This window comes from Urocampus carinirostris, chromosome 7 (assembly GCF_059441175.1).
Source record: "Urocampus carinirostris isolate Australia breed hairy pipefish chromosome 7, RoL_Ucar_1.0, whole genome shotgun sequence".
Taxonomy (NCBI): Eukaryota; Metazoa; Chordata; class Actinopteri; order Syngnathiformes; family Syngnathidae; genus Urocampus; species Urocampus carinirostris.
Window position 1 is genome coordinate 9794022 of NC_142355.1, and position 21449 is coordinate 9815470.

Below are 21449 nucleotides of genomic sequence, written 5' to 3' on the forward strand. Positions count from 1 at the left end.
TTGCTTTTCTTGTCATTGACATCAACGTTGGCTCTCCAGGGTAAACCTGTAAAAGAAATATAACACTATCAGGATTAAGGGCGAAAAATAATTACAATGTAGTGCTTAGTGACTAGCCTAAGTTATAAGAATAGTGCAATTTCCCTGAATGAAAAAGAATAGTGCATCGTCAAGTCAAGTCATGTTTATTGGTCTAGCCCTTAATAACAAGAAGTCTCAAAAAGATCCGAACCAAAAACTAGAAACAAATGGTAAACTTGTCAAAGTTTAAACTTGAAACGATTAAAACTGGAAATGGAAACTGCAAGGAATAAAGTAAGAAAGTAACAAACAAACCTAGCTTGAAAGTGAAAATAACACAGAGGATGACATAAAAACTCAAACTGACCCGACAAAGCTTGCTGAACAAAGACGTCCATTTGAAGGGTGCAGGATGATTGGGCACATGTTTGTGATAAATGGACACATAATTGCCCAGTTAAAAACACCAGTTGGGGCCCTCTGGTGGTGGGAGGTATGCCAAACCCTCCCTGACTTGAGAGAACCTCACGTGCGTCGCCCAATCATACTTTTAAGATCAAGTTGATGAGTTACATGTAAGAAAAACAGTTTTTTGTACAAGCCGACTTCTGAAAAACAAAAACAAAAAAAAAAAACATTATTCAGTTATCTCCCAAAATATTTTAAAGGTTCACCATCGTAAAAATCTGAGGTATTGTTGGGGAAACATAGTTCCTGGGAATAATTAGCATTGCCATTTTTGTATCTAATAACACATACAAAATAAGTTTGTAATGTGAATAACCTTAAAAGTATCTCAATATAATGTTCTTTTGAAATCAGAATAAATACTACGGGTACGTTTAAAAGGTTTCAGGTAATTAACAAAACGATACTAACAATAATTTATCTGACCTTAGATTTTCATCATTTAACTTTGCTATCAACCAAGAGAGCAGAGAGCTAATTTAGTTAGCTGCTTCGCGTAGCTCATTTCCCGGATCGTTTACCAACCACTCCTTTCAATGCTACAATTAGTAAATAAAGAGACCAATTTGTTACCAAATGGACTAATTGTAGGACAATGAATTCAAATTACCTAAGAACTTAGACTGTTGTTTGTTGATTGGCCATTTATGAACTGTTTACACCAGGGGTGTGAAACTTATTTTCAAAGAGGGCCACGTTAGCTTAATACCTGCCCTCAAAAGGCCCGATTTAACTCTAAAATGTAACAAAAAGTAATTGGTGTAAAAAATAATTGTAACTACACCCTCATGTTAAGTAATAGGTGTGGGACCAAAATTGATTAGTGTAAATGTCGTGACTTTTATTTTGGGCAATTTTAAAATGGACTTTTCTCCCAGAATCAATTTTTCTGACGTCATATTCCTTAAGTAAAAATGCGGGGAAGCAAATGGAAGTGGAAAATGGTGGAAGAAAGTGAGCAATGAGAACTAAGGCCAATGACTAAATATTAAAAATCCAAAGAATGGACATATTTTGGAATTTATTGTATTTTGTAGTTTATTAGATTAAAGCATCACCTCAGACAGCAATGTTTACCAGTAGCACAGGTCTTTGAAAAACACAGTACAGTGGAACTTCGGTTTTCGAACGCCTCTCAGTTCGGACAAATCGGTGTCCCACCAAAAATTTCGAGAAATTCTTGCTTCGCTGTTCGGTCAAAAAATCGGAGTTTGAACGCCGGTACGCTAGGGTGCGAAGCTGAGCGGCGTACGGGTGTTTTAGCCCCTAATTATGCCTCCGAAGAAGGTCGGTGCAAGCAGGACAGGTGAAAAAAGACAAGTTGTTCGTCCAACTATTGCCTTTAAGAAAGTCACAATAGCTAAATATGAAAGAGGTGTACGAATTTCCGATCTTGCTAGTGAATACAGCGTGGCTAAATCTACTATCAGTACGATAGTAAAGAATAAGGAGGCTGTGAAATCGAGTGACGTGGCTAAGGGAGTTAGCGCTATAAGCAAGCAACTGATGCAAGTTTTGGAAGAGGTTGAAAAACTTTTGATGACTTTTCTCTCCCCACCGTCATAATTCTTTTTTTAATTTTTACACGTTCATGTTAACGCGAACGTACGATTAGCCTGGGTTAGCTTCATGTTTAAGTTCATGGTAAACATTCAGGGTGTTGGAACGGATAAAAACGATTTTACATTACTTTTAATGGGAAAAACGATTTCGGTGATTGAACAAATGGGTTTTTGAAAAGGGTTCTGGAACGGATTATGGTCGAGAACCAAGGTTCCACTGTATATGTTGAATGTGAAGGATCTTGATTTTAATTTGATAAGTTACACTTACACTGTTTTTTTTCTTTTCTTTTTTTTTATTTTATCGTCTTACAGTCTTAACTATAAATAAGATCATTAAAGGAACACATTTATGTTACGTTGACATTTCAGTTTATGACATTTTGTGGCTGTAAACCTGTTGGACAGTGCACATGTTATGTTCTCATTGTCTTAGCTTCTGGACTGACTGACACGGAATGATGTGTCTATAATTTAGGTTGCTTATTTTTTAGGAAAGAAAATTAAATCACAATCATTCATTATATCGAATCGCAATACTTGTAGAATCGTGATATAAATCGAATCGGATCGCGGGGATGCTGGAGCCCATCCCAACCATCAGGCAGTAGTCAGGGAACACCCTGAACTGGTTGCCAGCCAGTCGCAGGGCACACAGGGACAGACAATTCGCTTACTCATTCACACCTAGGGACAATTTAAACTGGCCAATTAACCTAACATGTATGTTTTTGGAATGTGGGAGGAAACCGGAGTGCCCGGAGGAAACCCACGCAAGCACGGAGAGAACATGCAAACTCCGCACAGGAAGCCTGGTAGCAAGATTTGAATCCATGTCCTCAGAACTCTGCTGCGAACGTGCCAATCACTCAGCTGCCATTTAGGCCGTGCCGCCCATATATACAGTGTTCTCGTTTGCCCGCGTCCCTGCGTCCTAGACGCATCATTTTTGCTGGGGAGGCATAGTGTCAACGCAAATTTTTCGACACAAAATTGTCATTATTACCCGATTACTTTTATTTTTAACAAAGATTTACCGCACTCCAAACTTTTCGTCAGGCAGATCCGCTATTGTTGTTTTGGTCTCGCGGTTCGAGTTTTCGTCTGCACGCCGCTCTCGGCAAACGAGATCTCGTTGATTGGAGATGACGTCATTGCTGTGGTGGTTGTCGTCAAGGGAAGGTGAAAATCAACACAAAATTGGTCATTTCTTCAGTGTCAGTAAGAAGTCGAAACATAATGCAGAAAGTGAAAGCAACTGGAATAATTCCGAAAAAAACGGCGGAGAAATTCTTCGGAAGATCGCAAAGGCAAGGAAAACACGTGTGTTGAAGCGAACGACTCGACAAAAGAAAAAAAACAAAAGAATACTCCTAGCAAGAAAAGGACTTTTCTGCCAAATGGACTCAATTATATTCTGGTTACGCTATGAGGAGAATGATAACGGAGGCTACATGTTCTGTGATGCGTGTCCCCATTGTGACAAAAAAAAAACTGGATTGCATAAATCACACACAATACGAACTTTCAGAAAAGCGCATTGGATCGGCACAACGACAATGAAAACCACAAATTAGCTACGGAAATTCCGTTGCTGCAGGAAGAGAGAGGCAAGTATGAACGGAGACGAAATCAAAAAGAAGACTTGGCCATGCTTTCACTGCTAAAAATAGTTAAGTGGATGGCAGTATTTTCAGTATTTTGTATAATGTACAATATTGTAAACCGAAAAATCCAAAGTGATAACTGTTTTGTATTACCAATAACCTGTGATGATTAAAACTGAATGAAAATATGAATATATATATATATATATATATATTGGGGCGGCAGTGGCTCAGGAGGTAGAGCGCTCGTCTTGGGATCAAGAGATCGCAGTTCGAATCCCGGCTCCTCCGTGTTACATGTCGAAGTGTCCTTGGGTAAGACACTGAACCCCTAATACCTCCAATATGCAGGTAAGCGCCTTACATGGCTGCACGGCCGCTATTGGGAAATGTGAAGCACACTGTAAAGCGCTTTGGGAAGTCTTGACTTGAAAAGTGCTATAGAAATGCAGATCATTTCATTTTCATTTCATATAGATTAATATAGTTATTTCAGCAATATTATTTGGTATAATGTCCAATATTGCTGTGAACTGAGAACTCAAAAACACAGACTTTGTCTTTGCGACTTCATCTTTCTCTCTTAAAGCACCAGCAGCGACTTTTAAGTAACATGTTGAAAACACAACGTAATTCACTCGAAATTTGCAGCATATGCTTCTACCTGCACACAGTATAAATCTGGGATTTAAATCAAGGTAGAAAGATTGAATTCTTTTTTAGATTATCTGTAAATGTATTATGCATATTGTGTTTACCATGGAATACATATTGAGAAGATCCGAGTAATGAGCTTACCGAATCAAGTATTTCTCTTAGGTTAGATAACACTGATGTTTTTTGATGTTGCTTAACAACTGCTGATGAGAAATGCAACTAAAAACAAAGGACGAACACCTTGTTCAAACATCACGCAGAAGCATGCAAATTAGTTTCCTTTTCTCCAAACACGGGTTCAGTTGCTGGTTTCATGACTGGTGTTTCTTCTTTGTAATTACGGGCACTAATTAGTCAATTGCCAGAATTTGTATGACAAGCACACAACAGGTCGTGTCATCATGGAATCAGAACATTTTTCAGATGACTTTGTCTGCCTCTCAATTATTTTCTTTAAGGCTCGGTTGTCATTATTAGACTTTATGCACTACGCCTTGAACTTTTGTCTCCCAGAGACACTTAGACTCCTATCAAGGCTTGTCTTTGTAGGGCAGGCCTTTTATTTTCTTTCGAACTAGTTAAGACAGAGGCAGCACGGCGACGCAGTGGTTAGCGCTTGTGCGGCACAGTTCATGTCATGGGAACCTGTCGTGGGTTCAAATCCAGCTCCAGACTTCCTGTGCGGAGTTTGTATGTTCTCCCCGTGCTTCCGTGGGTTTCCTCCGGGCACTCCGGTTTCCTCCCACGTTCCAAAAACATGCATTTCAGGTGAATTGGCCGGTCCAAATTGTCCCTAGGTGTGAATGAGCGTATGAGTTGTCTGTCCCTGTGTGCCCTGCGATTGGCTGGCAACCAGTTCAGGGTGTCCCCTGCCCACTGCCCGGAGATGGCTGGGATGGGCTCCAGCCCCCCCGCGACCCTAATGAGGATAAGCGGTACGGCTGATGAGATGATGAGATAGTTAAGACAGAATGAGCAATTTATCACTTATTGTCTTAAAAAAATGTGACATCTCTCTCATTGACCCAACTTATTGTTTTTGGGGGGAAATTGTTTAAAATATATAATGGTGACCAGTGTTCCCTCTAAGAAAAGAAAAAAATACCAAAATGAAAAAGTAGTGAAAAGCTGAGAAAAAAGAAACAAAAGGAAGAGAAAAAAAGAAGGAAAAATTTAGAAAAAAGACAGAAAAAAAAGAAAAGAAAGAAATGTAAGAAAAAAATAAATAGAGAACAAAAAGAAAAATGTAACAAAAAGTAGAAAAAAACAGGGAAAAAAGAAGAAAAAATTTGTGTTGCATTTTAAATAATTTCCAATTATATCAAGTGAATCTTGTTGCCAACATTGTACCTCCACTAAAAAATGTGATTAAGTACAGTTCTGTATCTTACAACCGACTAAATAAGCCCCCAAAAATGTTAATATTATGCGACAAAATATATCAGGAAATAAAAAGAAATGGATATCTTGTGAAAGAATTGTAAGAACAAAAGACGTTTGTAGGCCGCACAACCTTTGCAATAGTACATGAGTTAATTCATTCAAAAGTGAAAAATAATTTTGCATTGCTGGAAAGTGAAAAATTAGAAGGAACATTGATGGTGAAAATAACGAGTTCAATCTACATCCCTTGGAGACATCAATTAAAGTTTCAATGGTAAAGCATAACTTGCAACACAGCTCTCATTTGGTAATACAGCAATTTTCTTGCTTTCTGAAAAGACACTGTTCTCATGTCTATTCATTCATTTTGCAGCATGATGAGTTGCTCCAGGCGCAGTTCTGCACTTTTTTTTTTTTCAAAGAATTTCAGCGTTTCGGATCGGCAACTTTTCTTTTTTTTCTTTACAAGCGAAATAGATTGGAATTGGATGCACAGAGAGGTCTGTGGTACCGGATCTTCAGTTTGGCCTCCAGAGGACTTTATAGACTCCATGAAAGCAGAGCACGCAAAAGCAGATGTTTATGGATTTTGTTTAGATTTAGTATGGGTGCCGTGACACGAAACCTAGTTAAAGACACTCATGGAGGCCCAAGGTACTCTGTGTACATGTTCAGAAAAATCGGTTTAGCCATTTTGGAGCCTGTTGGTCACATACATACTGGTATACCCACGCATACATAAATCGGGATTTATTTTGTAGTTTAAATTAAATTTGTTCAGCTTAACTCTTAAATTCATACCTTCAGAAATCTTTTGCCATCACTCCATACTTTGCACTCACAGAATATTCACGTAGTTGTCAGTAGGGACGGGTAAAGTGAAGCATGGTGAACCAATGAGACCTTGGGTGACATGTGTCACAAAATGCTTCACTCTTTAATTCTTCTCCTTACTGACCTCGGCTGCAGTAGTTCTGTATTGCACCTCTATCGCAATAAAGTCCCAAAGAATTCATATTAATAGTCGATCTTCCGTACGAAAGATTACGCTAACATTAACGTGTAATTATTTTAAAAAAGGATAAAGAAAAGAATTATGAATAGGATTTCTTACCTTTGTGGTGGTCAGCAGAAGCCATGCTGTATTCCCTAGCAAGATCAGACACTCGCACACCTCCTTCATATTTTGCTATTCTTTCTTTCTGAAATGCAATAGTTGTACGCACTACTCTTCTTTTTTCACCTGTAGCAACTTTGCTGCTTGCACTGACTTTCTTCGGAGGCATAATTAGGGGCTAAAACACTTCGTACACCTATATTAAAAGCAAAAGAAAAACGAAGCACGTCCGCACGCGATAACAGTTGGTCACGAAGAGAGCGATCCACACCAGTACACCGCTTAGCATCGCACCCTAGCGCACGCACTCACGCATTACCGGCGTTCGAACTCCGATTTTTTGACCGAACAGCGAAGCAAGAATTTCTCGAAAATTTTGGTTGGTGTGTTGGAAAAAAAGAACAACCCGCTGTTTTCCCGAGTGCTGCAAACACTTGAAGAAGTTGGCAAAATGCCAGTGGCAGTTGATCACAGGTGTGCGTGGGGCTCTAGCAGTCTAGATTTTACACAAAAAACAACATCTAATTTGGTCTTTGTATGTGTGTAAGCTAAAAAGCTCATTGAATGTGCGTACAGTGCAATAAAATTGGTAAAGGTTGTAGTGTGCAAAGGACACAAATGGGGGAGACCATAGCAGAACATTGCATTCCTGAGCCCACTTGTTCACCGAGGTTGAGAGTTGTACATTAAAGCTAGACAGGATGACTTCTTCTTTCACAAGGAATACACCTTTAGTGTCCATCCTATTTCCGAAGTCATCAGTCCCCTAGCAGTTAAGTCAAATCAGGGGATGGTGTAATTGTAACCTGTGCAGTCCTTTGAGACATTTTGTGATTAAGGGCTATACAAATAAATGGATCTGTAAAGTTGACTGTTTTTGGATGTGTGTTTCTCAGACTTCCATGTTATGAAATTAACCTGTTTATATATTTAGGAATATAAAAACCATCGTCACAAACATACACATGGTCACGTTTCAAAGATCAGCCTAATTCAATTTTCTTTGTAAATACGTTTCTCAATTTTATTTCATTTTCTTGTCAAGTCGCGCTTATGTGTGACTTCCTTTCCTGTTTATGTGTCAAGAAAATAAACCACGCCTACTGACCGATTGGGGGGAGTTCGGCCGGGGATTCTGGGAAGATGGCTGCTCGGTCGTTCTCGTTCCATTCGCGAGGGAGGTTAAAACCTAAATGAGTGTTTTCATCTGAGTAATTCTGCCAACAGAGAGTTTATATCTTGTATATCTCTCACAGCAACTGTTAACTTGACTTGACAATGTATATCGAGAAATACGATAGTAAAGTGATTAGTGGCGCCCCACTCAACCAGTTCGGCAATGGATACATTTAATGATTAGTCATAAAATATAATACTAAAATAAGATGTTGAAAATTAAAATGAAATTTGTCCTGTTTGCCAAGAAATGTTATTAAATAATTTAGATACAGTTAATATTAGGTGATATTATTCGCAAGTATAATATCAATTTCCACTGATAGATGACACTCAACTGTATCTTCATGTTGGAGGAATCTGCCACACTAAATTGTGGAAATTTGGAGGCCTGGCTCACTGAGATAAGAGAGTGGATGTCACTCAATTTATTGCGTCTTAACTCTGAAAAGACCGAAATGTTAGTTATTGGTCCATCTAAATGCCGTGACTTACTCTCAAAAACTGCTGTGAACATTGACAAATGTCACATCACACAGAGTGACTCAGTTAAAAATGTAGGTGTCATATTTGACCACGATCTGTCCTTTCAAACACATGTGAAGAAAATTACTAGAACCGCTTTCTTCCTTCTTCGCAACATTGCTAAAATTCATCCTATACTGTCTCAGTCGGATGCGGAGATTATAATTCAGGCGTTTGTTACCTCCCGTCTCGATTACTGTAATGCACTACTCTCCGGTCTCCCGAAGTCCAGAATCAAGAGTTTTCAGCTGGTACAAAATGCTGCAGCGAAGCAATTAACTAAGACAAAAAAGTCCGATCGCATCACGCCGATTTTGGCTAACCTGCATTGGCTCCCTGTTAGCCTAAAATGTGATTACAAGGTTCTCTTAGTATTATACAAAATCATACATGGACTTGCTCCCTCATATCTTTCAGATCTGATTTCCCCCTATGTTCCGGTCCGAAGCCTTCATTCCGAGAGCGCCGGTCTTCTGGTGATCCCAAGAGCCAAGAAGTGTTCCGCTGGTTCGAGAGCGTTCTCCATCCGGGCACCGGTGCTGTGGAATGCTCTTCCCCCCTGAGATCCGTTCTGCAACCTCAGTGGAAATGTTTAAATCTAAGCTTAAAACACACTTCTACTCTATAGCATATGAATAACCTATACTTTTCTTAGACAATATCTCTGTATTATTTGTGATTGCAACATCCTATGCTGTCTGGTAATCCTGAAAGGGGGATGCCACATGTGAGGTCCCTTCTCAAGGTTTCTTCATTTTCCTCATGTTGAGGTGATTTCATTTTATTAGGGTGCAAACAGGGCAAGTGACACCAAGGGTGAGTGGAAATCAAAGACAAGTAGGAAGTGACCCAAAAGGAAAAAGGAAAGCAAGAGGGGGAGAGAGAGAACCAGACCTGACAGCTAGACTGTACCAAAATGTTTGATAGCAAAGCTGTAATGTATACGGTTAAACATGCTTTTAGGTATTCAACAACGTTAATTGCCTCACTTGCATCGTTACCAGCGTATGTCGTTAACAACAATTTGTCAGTGCTGAAAATACAACAGTGCCTCTAAAACACTTGCTGCTCATTTTCAAGGGCTGTCTTAAACAGGGCTTTCACAGATACGACATATTTGTCCAATCACGAATATTTTTCATATTTCATAATCATATTTTTTTCACATTTGCCTTTTGTGACAACTCATGATTGGAATTTCACAGAAAGGATGTCATTGCGTAGCGACACACACAACACGGACAACATCCGCACTCTAGTATGTGGTCATCATGGCCAAGGTTGGGCAGGGTTACATTAACTTGATTACTTTCAATTACTTTTGGATTACTCCAATACCAAATATGCTAATAAAAGACAAAAGAAACTAAAAATGACTAAAATTACTAAATTTTGTGCAGGCTTGGGAAGTAAAAGAATACATGGAACGGCAAAAATTATGTTGGCAAGCTGTTTGGATTTATTTTCTTTTTGTTTCTGTCGCATTTTATGTTAGTTTTGCCGGAGATCAAAGAGATCAAAGCCAAGAGAGAAAGCTTACCACGTGTTGTGAGTCATCATTTTATTAATATTTAGTTTCTTTCGTCTTTTATTAGCATATTTGGTATTGGAGTAATCCAAAAGTACCGGTAATTGAAAGTAATCAAGTTAAAGTAACCCTACCCAACCCTGATCATGGTGTCGCAACTTTTTGTTTGAAAATCACGCACCACTTCAGTAGTTTGGACACATTTTGGGTTTATACCGAGCGACATCAATGAGCCCCAAAATACCAAAGTGCCAGTGAAAGGGGCTAACTATTCATCCCAAGCACTATTTGGAGTCCAGTCAACCGGTACAAAGGAAGAACAGCAAACAATCCAGGGGTTGCAGCTTGTCAATTGTTTATACATGAAGTTTACACATGAGTCATGCCAAAAAAACCCGACATTGTCAAACTGTGCCCGGTAGTATGACACGGTATATTGCTACTGAAATGCTGCCGTTCGATATGTTTGAAGAACCAGTGTTCAGAGACATGCTTTACAAGTTGGAAAAGCTGTGCAATTATTGTCTCAAAATAGGGAGAGACACATCAATGGATTTTGAACTTTTGAACTACCTGTTCTAAAAGGTCCTCCCCGAGCCCTTTCTTTTTAATAAAATATTTTAGGTTACATTAAGCAGATTAGCCCTTAGGGGTCTGGACATCAAAGTTGATAACATTTCTCCGTAAGGTAGAATGAGCCCTCTGATGGTGTTGCACACTCGTGTGCCACATGGGCTAAGTAGCTGATGCCTAGGAGTTTCATTGAGCATCAAGTAGTGACGTCAGTCAGTCACATCTTTTTTATAATTTGGTTGTCATTTTTTCATAGAAAGTGCAACTGATATACCATAAATTCCGGACTATAAGCCGCTACTTTTTTCCCAAATGTTCAGCCCTGCGGAGCAAACGCGGGCTGATGGGAAGTAGGGTAAAGCTGAGTTACCGGTAGATCTGTCTGTTGTCGCAGCGGACAATAGTGGATATATATTTTTCCCACCCTTAACTTTGGAAATATACATTTTGTTTCCTTGGATTACTTTCAACGGTACCCGTACTTTACAAGTCTGCATCATACTTTAATTACGGGTATCATTTTCCATTCATGATGCCGACTGTGATTATAGGATTGTGTACCATCTATGCAATGCTAGGTCCTTAGCTTGGCCTTTGATTTTTGCATTCCGGAGATGGAATAAGAGCTTGTTCTGTCCACTCCACGCATCGGCCCGGTATTGCAGTACCTCCGGGAACGGTGCATTCGCAATGATCGCAGCAAAGCTTTAGGCTAGGACCTTAGCTTGGCCTTTTGGCTGAGAGTAAGTGTCCCGGCTCCTAGGCTTTGTAGCGTATTATGAACTGACCGATAACGGATAATGGATAATGAATAACGAAGATAGATCAATAACCCTTAAAAAACCCCAAAACCCCCCGCAGTTCCAATCGTGTACATGGTTTGAGTTAAACATGAGATTATGTCACAAGTTTCAACGCGTTCGCAAGCGGCTTGTACAGAGGTGCGGCTTGTGTAAGTACAAAAGTGGCAAATCGCCCAAAAAGTGGTGGGTGCGGCTTTTAATCAGGTGCGCTCTATAGTCCGAAATTTACGGTACTTTCAGCCTTGTTTAGAGATATTTCAATTGGTAGCGTAATGGCGCATTGCAAGACAATACTGTAGTGCCACCTTCAATACTACCGGTGCTAACCGGTTAATTGCTACGTTCACATTTGTACATGGAACTTAACTACGCTAAGGAAAATAACCCATGACATCACTTTATTTAGACTTGAGAAACACTGAACCAAAGAGGGCGGGAAAGAGGCAGAGCAAGATAAAGGGGACGTGATATTTGGGCATTTCAGCGGCATTACACAAAGTGGCATAATATTTTCTTCAAAACACAAACACCAAATCCTCTTACTGGTCAAGGAAATAGCTGGCAAAGGCAGCGTAACTTTTCATCTGTAGTTTTCCCCTCAAATCTCTCCATCTTGGAAATGCAACCCCAAGATAAATCCTTGTACTCTTGTGCTTTCGTTTGGAAAATTTAGGAATGCGTCTGGTCATCCATTTGACATTAGTTTTTAGACTTTCAAATTGAAATTCCCAATCCAATACTGAGCGACATCTCAATGCTTTGACAGAGAACCAAAATATTTCTTCTTTGTACTTTTAACTCAGGCGGACCGGAAGAACTTCTATGTTGTCTTTGTCTTGCCAATGGTAGGATTCTGCCAAACGTAATGCGTAATATGTTACGCAAGTCAATGTTGCGCATGGCACAAAGACACGTAGCATTTTTGGTTGCTATGGGCACCCGTAGCAGTGCGACCTAAAACTTACATGGCGTCGACTTTTGAATGGGATGCCAATTTTTAGAAGGAACACATATTTCTTGACCTATGATTTTTTTTTTTACAAAAATTAACATTGGTATTTTTTTTTGCCTAGTATTCAAATTAATATTTTTCTTTTTACTGAAAGAACGTTTTTATTAGACCATAGGAGGCACTAAATATTACATACTGTCCCTTTAACTGTTTTCTATACATAAAATGGAAATGCCACCCAAAAGGAAAAGTACATTTAACATTTAAGTGTGGTGTTATACACAATGAGACGTTACAGATTGTGAATATGAATAAAAAGTCATCCCATCGCTCATTAGTCCCATTCACCCTATACTCTTTCCCCAGCATTTTTTTCACTAGAGATTGCGTACATCATTAGTATTTGCCAAATATTCATTGCTGGGCTATTCGGTAGCTTCCAGTATCTCAAAATTATCCTAGTGCAGATCATGAAAGTCTTTAGAATTTTGAAGGAAATGAGTCCAATTAAGTGTAACTATGTTACTTTTTTTTTTCTCTTAATATAATTATTTAAACTGTGAAGTCAGTATTTTCATCACTCATAATCTACTTTAAAAACAGACACCGGCTGAAACTCGATGAATAGCTAGTTACGAATGCTGCACATATTAGGTGCACGTATGTCATTCCTCCATGCTATAAATGTCACCCTCCTTTTGCACGCACAGAGGTTAATTGAATGCAATTAACTTCACTGAAGCCGCTCCTTATCGCAGTTGTGCACCATTCCTAAATCCTTCAAACTCATGTAACTTTCCATTCAAGCTGTTAATCGAAGCGAAATGTGTCACACATAGCTCACAAGCTATGCAATGTGTGTGAGAAGGTGTGTTTCTATTACCTGTTTTATGAAAAATACAACTAGCACAAAAGCGAATTGGTAACACGAGAATTTTGAAAAGTACTCCCAGATTTCAGTAACACGAGTATAGCACCTTAACATGCAACTAAAATTCCAAATCCATCTCCAAGACGGACCCAAAGTAAGTAGAATGCTGTTCTTGGACCGTTTGGAGAGTACGGACAGTTTTAGCAACATAATGAAGTTTTGTCCCAAACTGAAATAATGACTGCAATAGCCACTAACATTGTTGTTTTTTTAGGTCATTAAATGAAAAACTGGTGGGAGACCAGATTGAAGCCTTGCCTGGTACTTTGTCAAATTTGATAACTATCTCAAGTCAAGTCAAGTGTATCTGAAAAACTAAACGTTGTACTTTACACATTTTTCTAACGGTAGCCAAGTTTCCATTTGGAGACGAACGGTTTACAGCTATAAAACCTTTGCAACCATGTATTTTACTTTGGCTATGTTTTAGACATTTTGAAAGAGTTGTAAATTCTTGATTTATCTTTCCATATGCGTAAAAATGGTGCATAAAATTCAATCACGAGTGGTGTTACTCACGTTTATTTTGGGGTTTAATTTTGAATGCAATCCGTACATCTGCATATCATTCTTTTCAGAATTTCATTGCCTAACCAACGTGCCAATCCTCATTTAAATTGGTAATAAATGGCTAAAGATATCCAGAGCGTTGTTCGTTTTATCAAAACAGGTCCTTAAACACTGGAGATCTAAATAAGAGGAAATAAATGAATAATATTGAAATAATGCCATCTTCACTCTAACACAGTTAAATACAATTTATTGTGACTATAACATGCTACTACAACACCTTTTTCACAAAATGACTAAAGGCATTTCACCCAAAAGATTTCAGAAAATGCACTAAACAAAACAGGGCAACACACTGATTAAAATTAGAGAACAACAATGACTTTGGCACGGAAATAATGTAGGAAATATCGAGTTATTTATAACATCTCTAACGTTAGCCTAACTTAGTAAACACTAGCTCTTACAAGTGACGTGCAGTTAGGTAAATTAGTTCTATATAAATACCTTGGAGTGCATGAACAATGCTGATCCTCTATCTTGTTTAAGAAGGTGATGACAACGAGATAAGGTTTATCATGTATTCTTATGACCTGTATATTTTTGCTTTGAGCTGAAGATTATCATTGACTTTTGCAACAATGACATTATGTTACCTAGTGTTCTCTTTTATTGATGTTTACTATGTTTGTGTACTGTAACTTAATGCTAAATCTATTCCACCCTGGTATCCTGGAAGGGGGATTACCACTTGTGAGGCCCCTTCTCAAGGTTTCTTTTTGCCTCACGCTGAGGCTTCAGTTTTTCCTTGCCCGCATGTTGGTTTAAGATCAGGTAATGGTGTAATTGTAATCCTGTGCAATCCTTTGAGACAGTTTTGTGATTAAGGGCTATATAAATAAATGTGACTTGACTTGACTTGAATATAACCCTCCAATGCATAGTTAGGGCCCTTTTGGTGACTTTGAAAAGAAGTGTGGTCTTTCTGGGCCCAAAAGGAGGTGTCGTGAAAGGATGGTTGGATTGTGGACTTGTTCTAAAGGATGGGCTGGGCACCCTTATGATGCGGCAGGGGTAAACCAGTGCAATGTTGAACAGAAGAGTGTGTTGTGTCACCCTGACCCAAGTGACATGGCCGCTTTCTTGTGTCCCGTTTCATCTGGAGGGACGACAGCATGACCAACTTAGGGTCAGAGGTGCCTAACTTGTTTGGGTGTTTGGGCATTTGGGTTGGCCATGGTCCAAAAAAGTCTGTGTGTGTTTTTTTTGCTATTTTACCCTTTATTTGTTTTGTTTTTGTATGTTTGTCTTGCTGTCGGTCACCCCTATTGAGGGATATGACCAATAGCGGCCGTGCAGCCATGTGAGGTGCTAACCCTGCTTATTGGGGGCATTAGGGGTTCAGTGTCTTACCCAAGGACACTTTGACATGTAACATGGAGGAGCCGGGATTCGAACTGCGATCTCTTGATCCCAAGACGAGCGCTCTACCTCCTGAGCCACTGCCGCCCTCAAATGGACACCTCAAATGATGCATCCCACCTTTAACTTTTAAATTACACATAAAAGGAACATTGAACATAAACTGTTCTGAACATGGCTCCTCTAGCTTACTTTTTTCTGCTTAAGATCAAGAAAAAAATAACAAAAGACAGGCTTTAATCTGTTTATCATAAATCAACTCTCCTTATCCCAAGTTCTCAGAAATCCATCCATCCATCCATTATCTGTACCGCTAATCCTCAGTAGGGTCGCGGGGGTTCTCAGAAACAAACAATGCAAATATAGTTAATTGTTCAGCCTCGTGCTGTGTCGGGCTTTAACAACGATGGGCCTGGATTTATTTGTTTAAGCCTGATCTTACCTGTGTAAAGTGTAAGCATCATATACGATTAATAGTGTCTTTGAAAATAGGATGTCTGGAGCAGAACTTTATTCACCAGTTCGAATTATGCCAAAGCTTGAAAATGTCCATACACTGTCGTTCAGATCTGGTGCCATCATTTTAAGGACTACCAAACTTGTGCCAAATCATTTTCCTTCACTAAGATTGTTCTGTCTAATGTAACCACATGGAAGAAGTGGTCAGAAATAAATTTTCAAGTCTATTACAAAACGTGCCAGAGACCCACCAGAATTGAATTTGGGGATCTGAAACATTTGAGGAGGGGAAGACAAAACCAGGTAATGAGTTTTGACAATATGCTGCCAAAGGTTCTTGATAGTAAACCAGTTTAATAAAATCCTGCAAGCCAAAGTGATTGATCTCAAGTAAAATTATGAAATGCATGCCACTGGTTGACAGTTAGTTCTACAACGCAACATTTCATATCTAATATTTTAGTGGTTACGCATTTGTCATTTGCATGTACTTTGTTTGTTTTCAAAGTCAATTTCTGGATGAAACTATCACAATAATTACCGGTACAAGTAATTTTGATTTGTTTGATAAAATGTTGTTCTGTTCACGGTTGACATATCCCTTGAAGCTCCAAATTGTAATATTTGACCACTAAATGGCACTGTGTTTTCAGATTCGAGAAAGGGGCAGTGCCCACAGAGCACAGTGTAGCGGCAGATATAAAGATATATTTTTCAGAGCCCAAAGAAACCCCTCCAGTATGGCATTTGGCCAGAGCCCCAGAACAGTGCCCAGCCAAATCCCATAATCTTCTACCAACCTACAGCCCCATCTTACACTACCGTGCCCACGCCTGAGTTAGAGAGAGCCCATGGCTGGAGTGCAATGTTCCCTCTAAGCTGCGTGTGTGCGCCATTGCGCACTACCCAGTGCTTCTCCGCGCACAAGAAAATCTAGCCAGCTCACAAAAATGAGGGCACGAAATTGCTAATTAAAAAGCAAATTAAGTCAAAGTTATAGTGCATGAAGGTAAAAATACACGGTTTTCCCCGACGCTGTGTTCTAAATATGGTATTTTGAAGTCAATGTCGAAGTAGAACGAAGTTGAGTAAAGTCAGTAGAATTTTTCAAGAACCGGCTTTTTCGGCTCGGCTCACTAAAAAGAACCGGCTCTTTTAGGTCCCAAACAGCTCTTCAGGTTGTTTTTGCTTCTTTAATCCCTACACAACCTGATATTATGTAAAATTGTGCACAAAATGACTTAAAGGAAGGGGGGGAAATAGAACAAAAAAGAAAATAAGACTAAAATGAAAAAGTAGTGAAAAGCTGAGAAAAAAATAAAACTAAAGGAGAGAAAAAGAGAAAAAAGAGCAGGAAAATTTAAGAAAAAAGCCAGAAGAAAAGAAAGAGGCAAATAAAGGGAGAAAGGCTAATAGAGAACAAAAAAAACAAGAAAAAAGTAACAGCTAGGAAAAAATAAACACAATGATTTTTAAAAAGGAAATTTTAAAAAAGGAGGAAAAAAGAGGGAAAAAGAGGAAAAGGTTAGTATTGCATTCAAATAATTTCCAATTCTATCAAGCTAATCTTGTTGCAAACATCGTACTTCCACTAAAAAAAATGTAATTAAATTCAGTTCTGTATCGTGCAACCGACTAAATAAGCCCCCAAAAATGTTAGTATTATGCAACAAAAGATACCAGGAAAAAAAAGAAATGGAAATCTTGTGAAAGAATTGTAAAAACAAATGACGTTTGTAGGCCGCACAAGCTTTGCAATAGTACATTAGTCAATTCCTTCAAAAGTGAAAAAATAATTTTGCATTGCCGTAAACTCAGCTATATGTAAGTTGATGTCAAGTTTTGGACATGTTTGATAATGATTTAGTTGCCACACTTGGGATTGCTGTTGCTCACTGTTGTTTCAAGCGTTTTTTGTGTGAACGCTCAGACCCGTGGAAAATTACAGGGAACATATCTGGAGTGTGCCTTGAAGACAATGTTTTTATTTTGTAAATACTACAAAAAGTGTTGGTTTTTGATTTTATACTTTCAATTACATTTGTATAAGATATGAACAAGTTGTCAGAGAATACATGGTAAAGGTGTTCCTTTCTACTCCCGTCTACTCAACCGGCTGGTTGTAAGGTTGAAAGGCAGGGCTGGGAAATGGGCAAGAGATCACAGGGCTCCAGTTGGACGTCAGAGATATCAGGGCGGAGGATATTATTGGGTTTTCAAACAAGCTTTGCCGCTTAATTGCTGTTGTACTGAAGGTTAGTTCTGTAAGTCTAATGTCGTCATATTTTCTATTTCGTAGCAACGCTTTGTATTTCCTTTTTTTGTGCCATTAAAACAAGATATTGTAGTGTATCGGCTAAATATCAAGATATAAAATGATGTGCTTCGATACCTCTTTCGATTTTTTTCCGATAGACTGAATAGGGAAATTCTTACTTTCTTCTCATTCTAGTCTTGTAGTATTTTTGAAATATTTATTAGTGATCCAATTAGTGGTAAAATAGCCTTAGGAGCATCATATCACACATATATGCCCAAACATAAACACTAATCAAAGCCACATATATCGACAACCTCAAACAGGAAGGACCAATTCACTTCGTCAAACGTTTTTTTGTTTTTTTTTTTGTGAAACATTAACCGCTTTTTGATCTTATCGCTAAGTCATGTTAATAAAGTTTAAAAGCCTTCTAATATTATCTGTAGAATTTCTACCTTTAGTTAGATTATGATTTTAAAGTCTGTATTAATTAAAGGATTTGGGTGGTAGCTTGATGGACGGGTGGGCTTTCTTTTTGCATTAATAGCTACTCTGTTTAAATTAGGTCGTATGCATCCCATAGTTTTAATTCCAGTAAATATATATATAAAAACATGGGGCAAGCATTAAGCATATTGTTGAGTTGCAAGAAGTTGAATGAGTTCAGTTAGTCAGGGACAGGAAGAATAGCCTCGGGGTTTGTTGAGAGGTAGGCTGTCATCTGCATATAAGGAAAATGCAAGTTAAGGGTTTTTCCCCAAAATATAGTCAAGTGGAAGAATGTGCGTGATGAAAAGAAGGGGACCCAGAAAGGAAACTTGGGGAATGCCAAAAGATATGCAGGGGAATTGGATCTGAATGACTTCATCTTGACAAATTCTGAGCAGCCATTCAAACAGGACATAAATCATTGAAGAGGTGTACTTCTCATGCTTAAATTGTGGACTACGGTTAGAGGGATGGTGTCAAAAGCTGTTGTTAGAATGAGAATACGGATTAAGCTTAAGTCAGCTGCAAATAAGGTTCTTGATAATTGCTATATATGTGCTGTGGATGGGGCGGAAACCAGACTGGAAAGGTTCTTAAAGATTATTGGGAGTAAAATGTAAATGCAGAAAGCAAGGCAACAGTTGTTTCTGTAGTTTCTAACTGGAATGATCGTTAGGATCCTAACCAGATTTTTGTCCTTTTAATGGGTTATGGATGCAGTCTCTAGTGCTGGGGTGGCTAACCTGGTCCTCGAAAGCCGCATGTCCTGCATGTTTTGGAGGTTTCTCTGCTCCAACATAGGTGATGCCGATTTTTAGCATGTTAGCAAGCTTTGTGAGAGTTTAATAATGATCTAGGTGATTGGAATTACCTGTATTGGAGCAGAGAAACTCCAAAAACATACAGGACATGCGGCTTTTGAGGACAGGGTTGGCCACCCCTGCAATCTTGGACAATACCTTTGAAGAGGGATGAGTAAATGACGTTGATCTGAGGTCATATGTTCAAAACCAGGTACCACCCTTCCTGCGCAGAATTTGCATATTCTCCCTGTGCTTGCGTCGGTTTCTCCTGGGCACTCCCATATTCCAAAAACAATGATGTCAGGTTAATTGGCCAGTACAAATTGTCTATAGGTGTGAGTGATTGAGTGAGCGAGTAACTTGTTTGTCTCTGAGTGCCCTGCAACTGCCTGGCAACCGGTGCAGGGTGTCCCCTGCCTGCTGCCCGAAGGTAGTTGGGGGGGGCTCCAGCACTCCAGCGACCCGAGTGAGGAAAAACAGTGCAGATAATGAAATGAGTTGTACTGGAGTAATCGAAAGAAACTATTTACATGACTTGAATATTATAGTATTCGAATTACAGTACAAATTACATTTTTCAAAAGGAAATGACTGAGTAACCGCTTCGGATTCCATTTTTAAAGTATTCCTACCAACCCTGGTTTTTAGTCATCATCCTTCCGGTCTCCTCTTTCTTCCACTCAGTCGCTTTACTTCCTCATCCTCTCACATTTAGTGACCCTATAACTAGGGTTTGTAAGACCTTTTGTTCCTCCCCCCTTTATTTGCCTTGCTGTCTCTTAGGGACTAGAGATAGAGAGGAGAGGATCCCCAGTCCCCTCCCTCCCTCCACTTTAGTCGCCTCTTACGACACGCAGCGGACCACCGTGGGAGAATTCCCACACCTTCCAGAGGGAGACGGCCCCTCACCACAGGACAAATTACCATTTAAGGAAAGTAATTTAATTATAAACACCCATGACAAGAATCAACAAAAAAAAACATTGCTGGTGTACAATATTAAAAACAATCAACTGTTTAACCTAAATAAAAAGTCATTTTGTAAAATACTATGTAAACTGTATTATTCATCACTCTGAGTAATATATAATGACCCACCACTGTGTTGTCAAAAATGCAAAAAAAAATACCCCAAATGATATTTTACTTAACTTTAAATATTATGACTTGACCTGTGACTTGCTGGCAACCAGTTCAGGGTGTCCTTGGCCACTGCCCGAGGATAGCTGACTTTTCCTAGGTTGGTCCCAACAGTAGAAAAGATAAATGTTGTTTTTATTCACATTTACATGTTAACAGTATAAAAAAGTACAAAGGTGGTCATTAAGAAGAGGACGCCACAAGGCTCAGGGGAGGTATCGATGGGATAATTGTGGCTATGTCTGATTAATAAAATGTTGTCCTGCTTTACAACCTCACTGTCTCTTGTAAAATTAAATATAAAATTAACAAACAAGAGCAGCACTGCGGTTGAGTGGTTAGTGCGTCACATTTCTAAGGTCATGGAATCGAATCCTCCTGTGTGGGGTTTGCATGTTCTCCACGTGGTTGTCTGGGTTTCCTCCGGGCAGTCCGGTTCCCTCCCTCATTCCAAAAACATGCATGTCAGGTTAATTGACCCGGTCCAAATTGTCACGAGGTGTAAATGAGCGAGTGAGTTGGCTGTCTGTGTGCCCTACGACTGGCTGGCAACCAGTTTGGGGTGTCCCCTACCCTCTGCCCGGGGATGGCTTGGATGGGCTCTGGGTCCCCTCCGAACCTTACTGAGGATAAGCAGCGCAAATAATAAACAAGTCCAGTGCAGGCCATTTAACAAAGTAAAAACAAAACCCTTTGGGGAAATATTCGCGCTAACCTTGATAGTCCCCAGATTCTGCTTCAAATTCGTATGGAATTTGAGGCGTTTTCAAAGTATTGTGCGAACCGATTCACAATGTCTGCGTCACGGTCAACAGTTTGTACTGCTTGGATGTCCTTAGATCCTGTCCAGATGGTGGACCAGATTTTCATAGAAGTCCTGTGGTAGTCTTTCTTAATGGCCTCACGGATCTACCCCCAAGCCCTGGTGTGACAAACAAAGCTACATACTGCTTGGCTCTGCCAGTATCCGGGAAATGCCTTATGTGTCAAAAAGTATCATCTGAACTCCTCTTAGTTGGTGGATTCCTGACACAAAGATTACCGACTATTTTTTTTGGCTACT

The 21449-nt window shown here is 39.3% G+C and overlaps 1 pseudogene; it reads left to right on the forward strand.

Moving 5' to 3' along the window:
* The first annotated feature begins 11210 nt into the window (after positions 1 to 11210).
* On the forward strand, positions 11211 to 11300 carry LOC148362278 (U2 spliceosomal RNA; annotated as a pseudogene).
* Positions 11301 to 21449: the final 10149 nt, after the last annotated feature.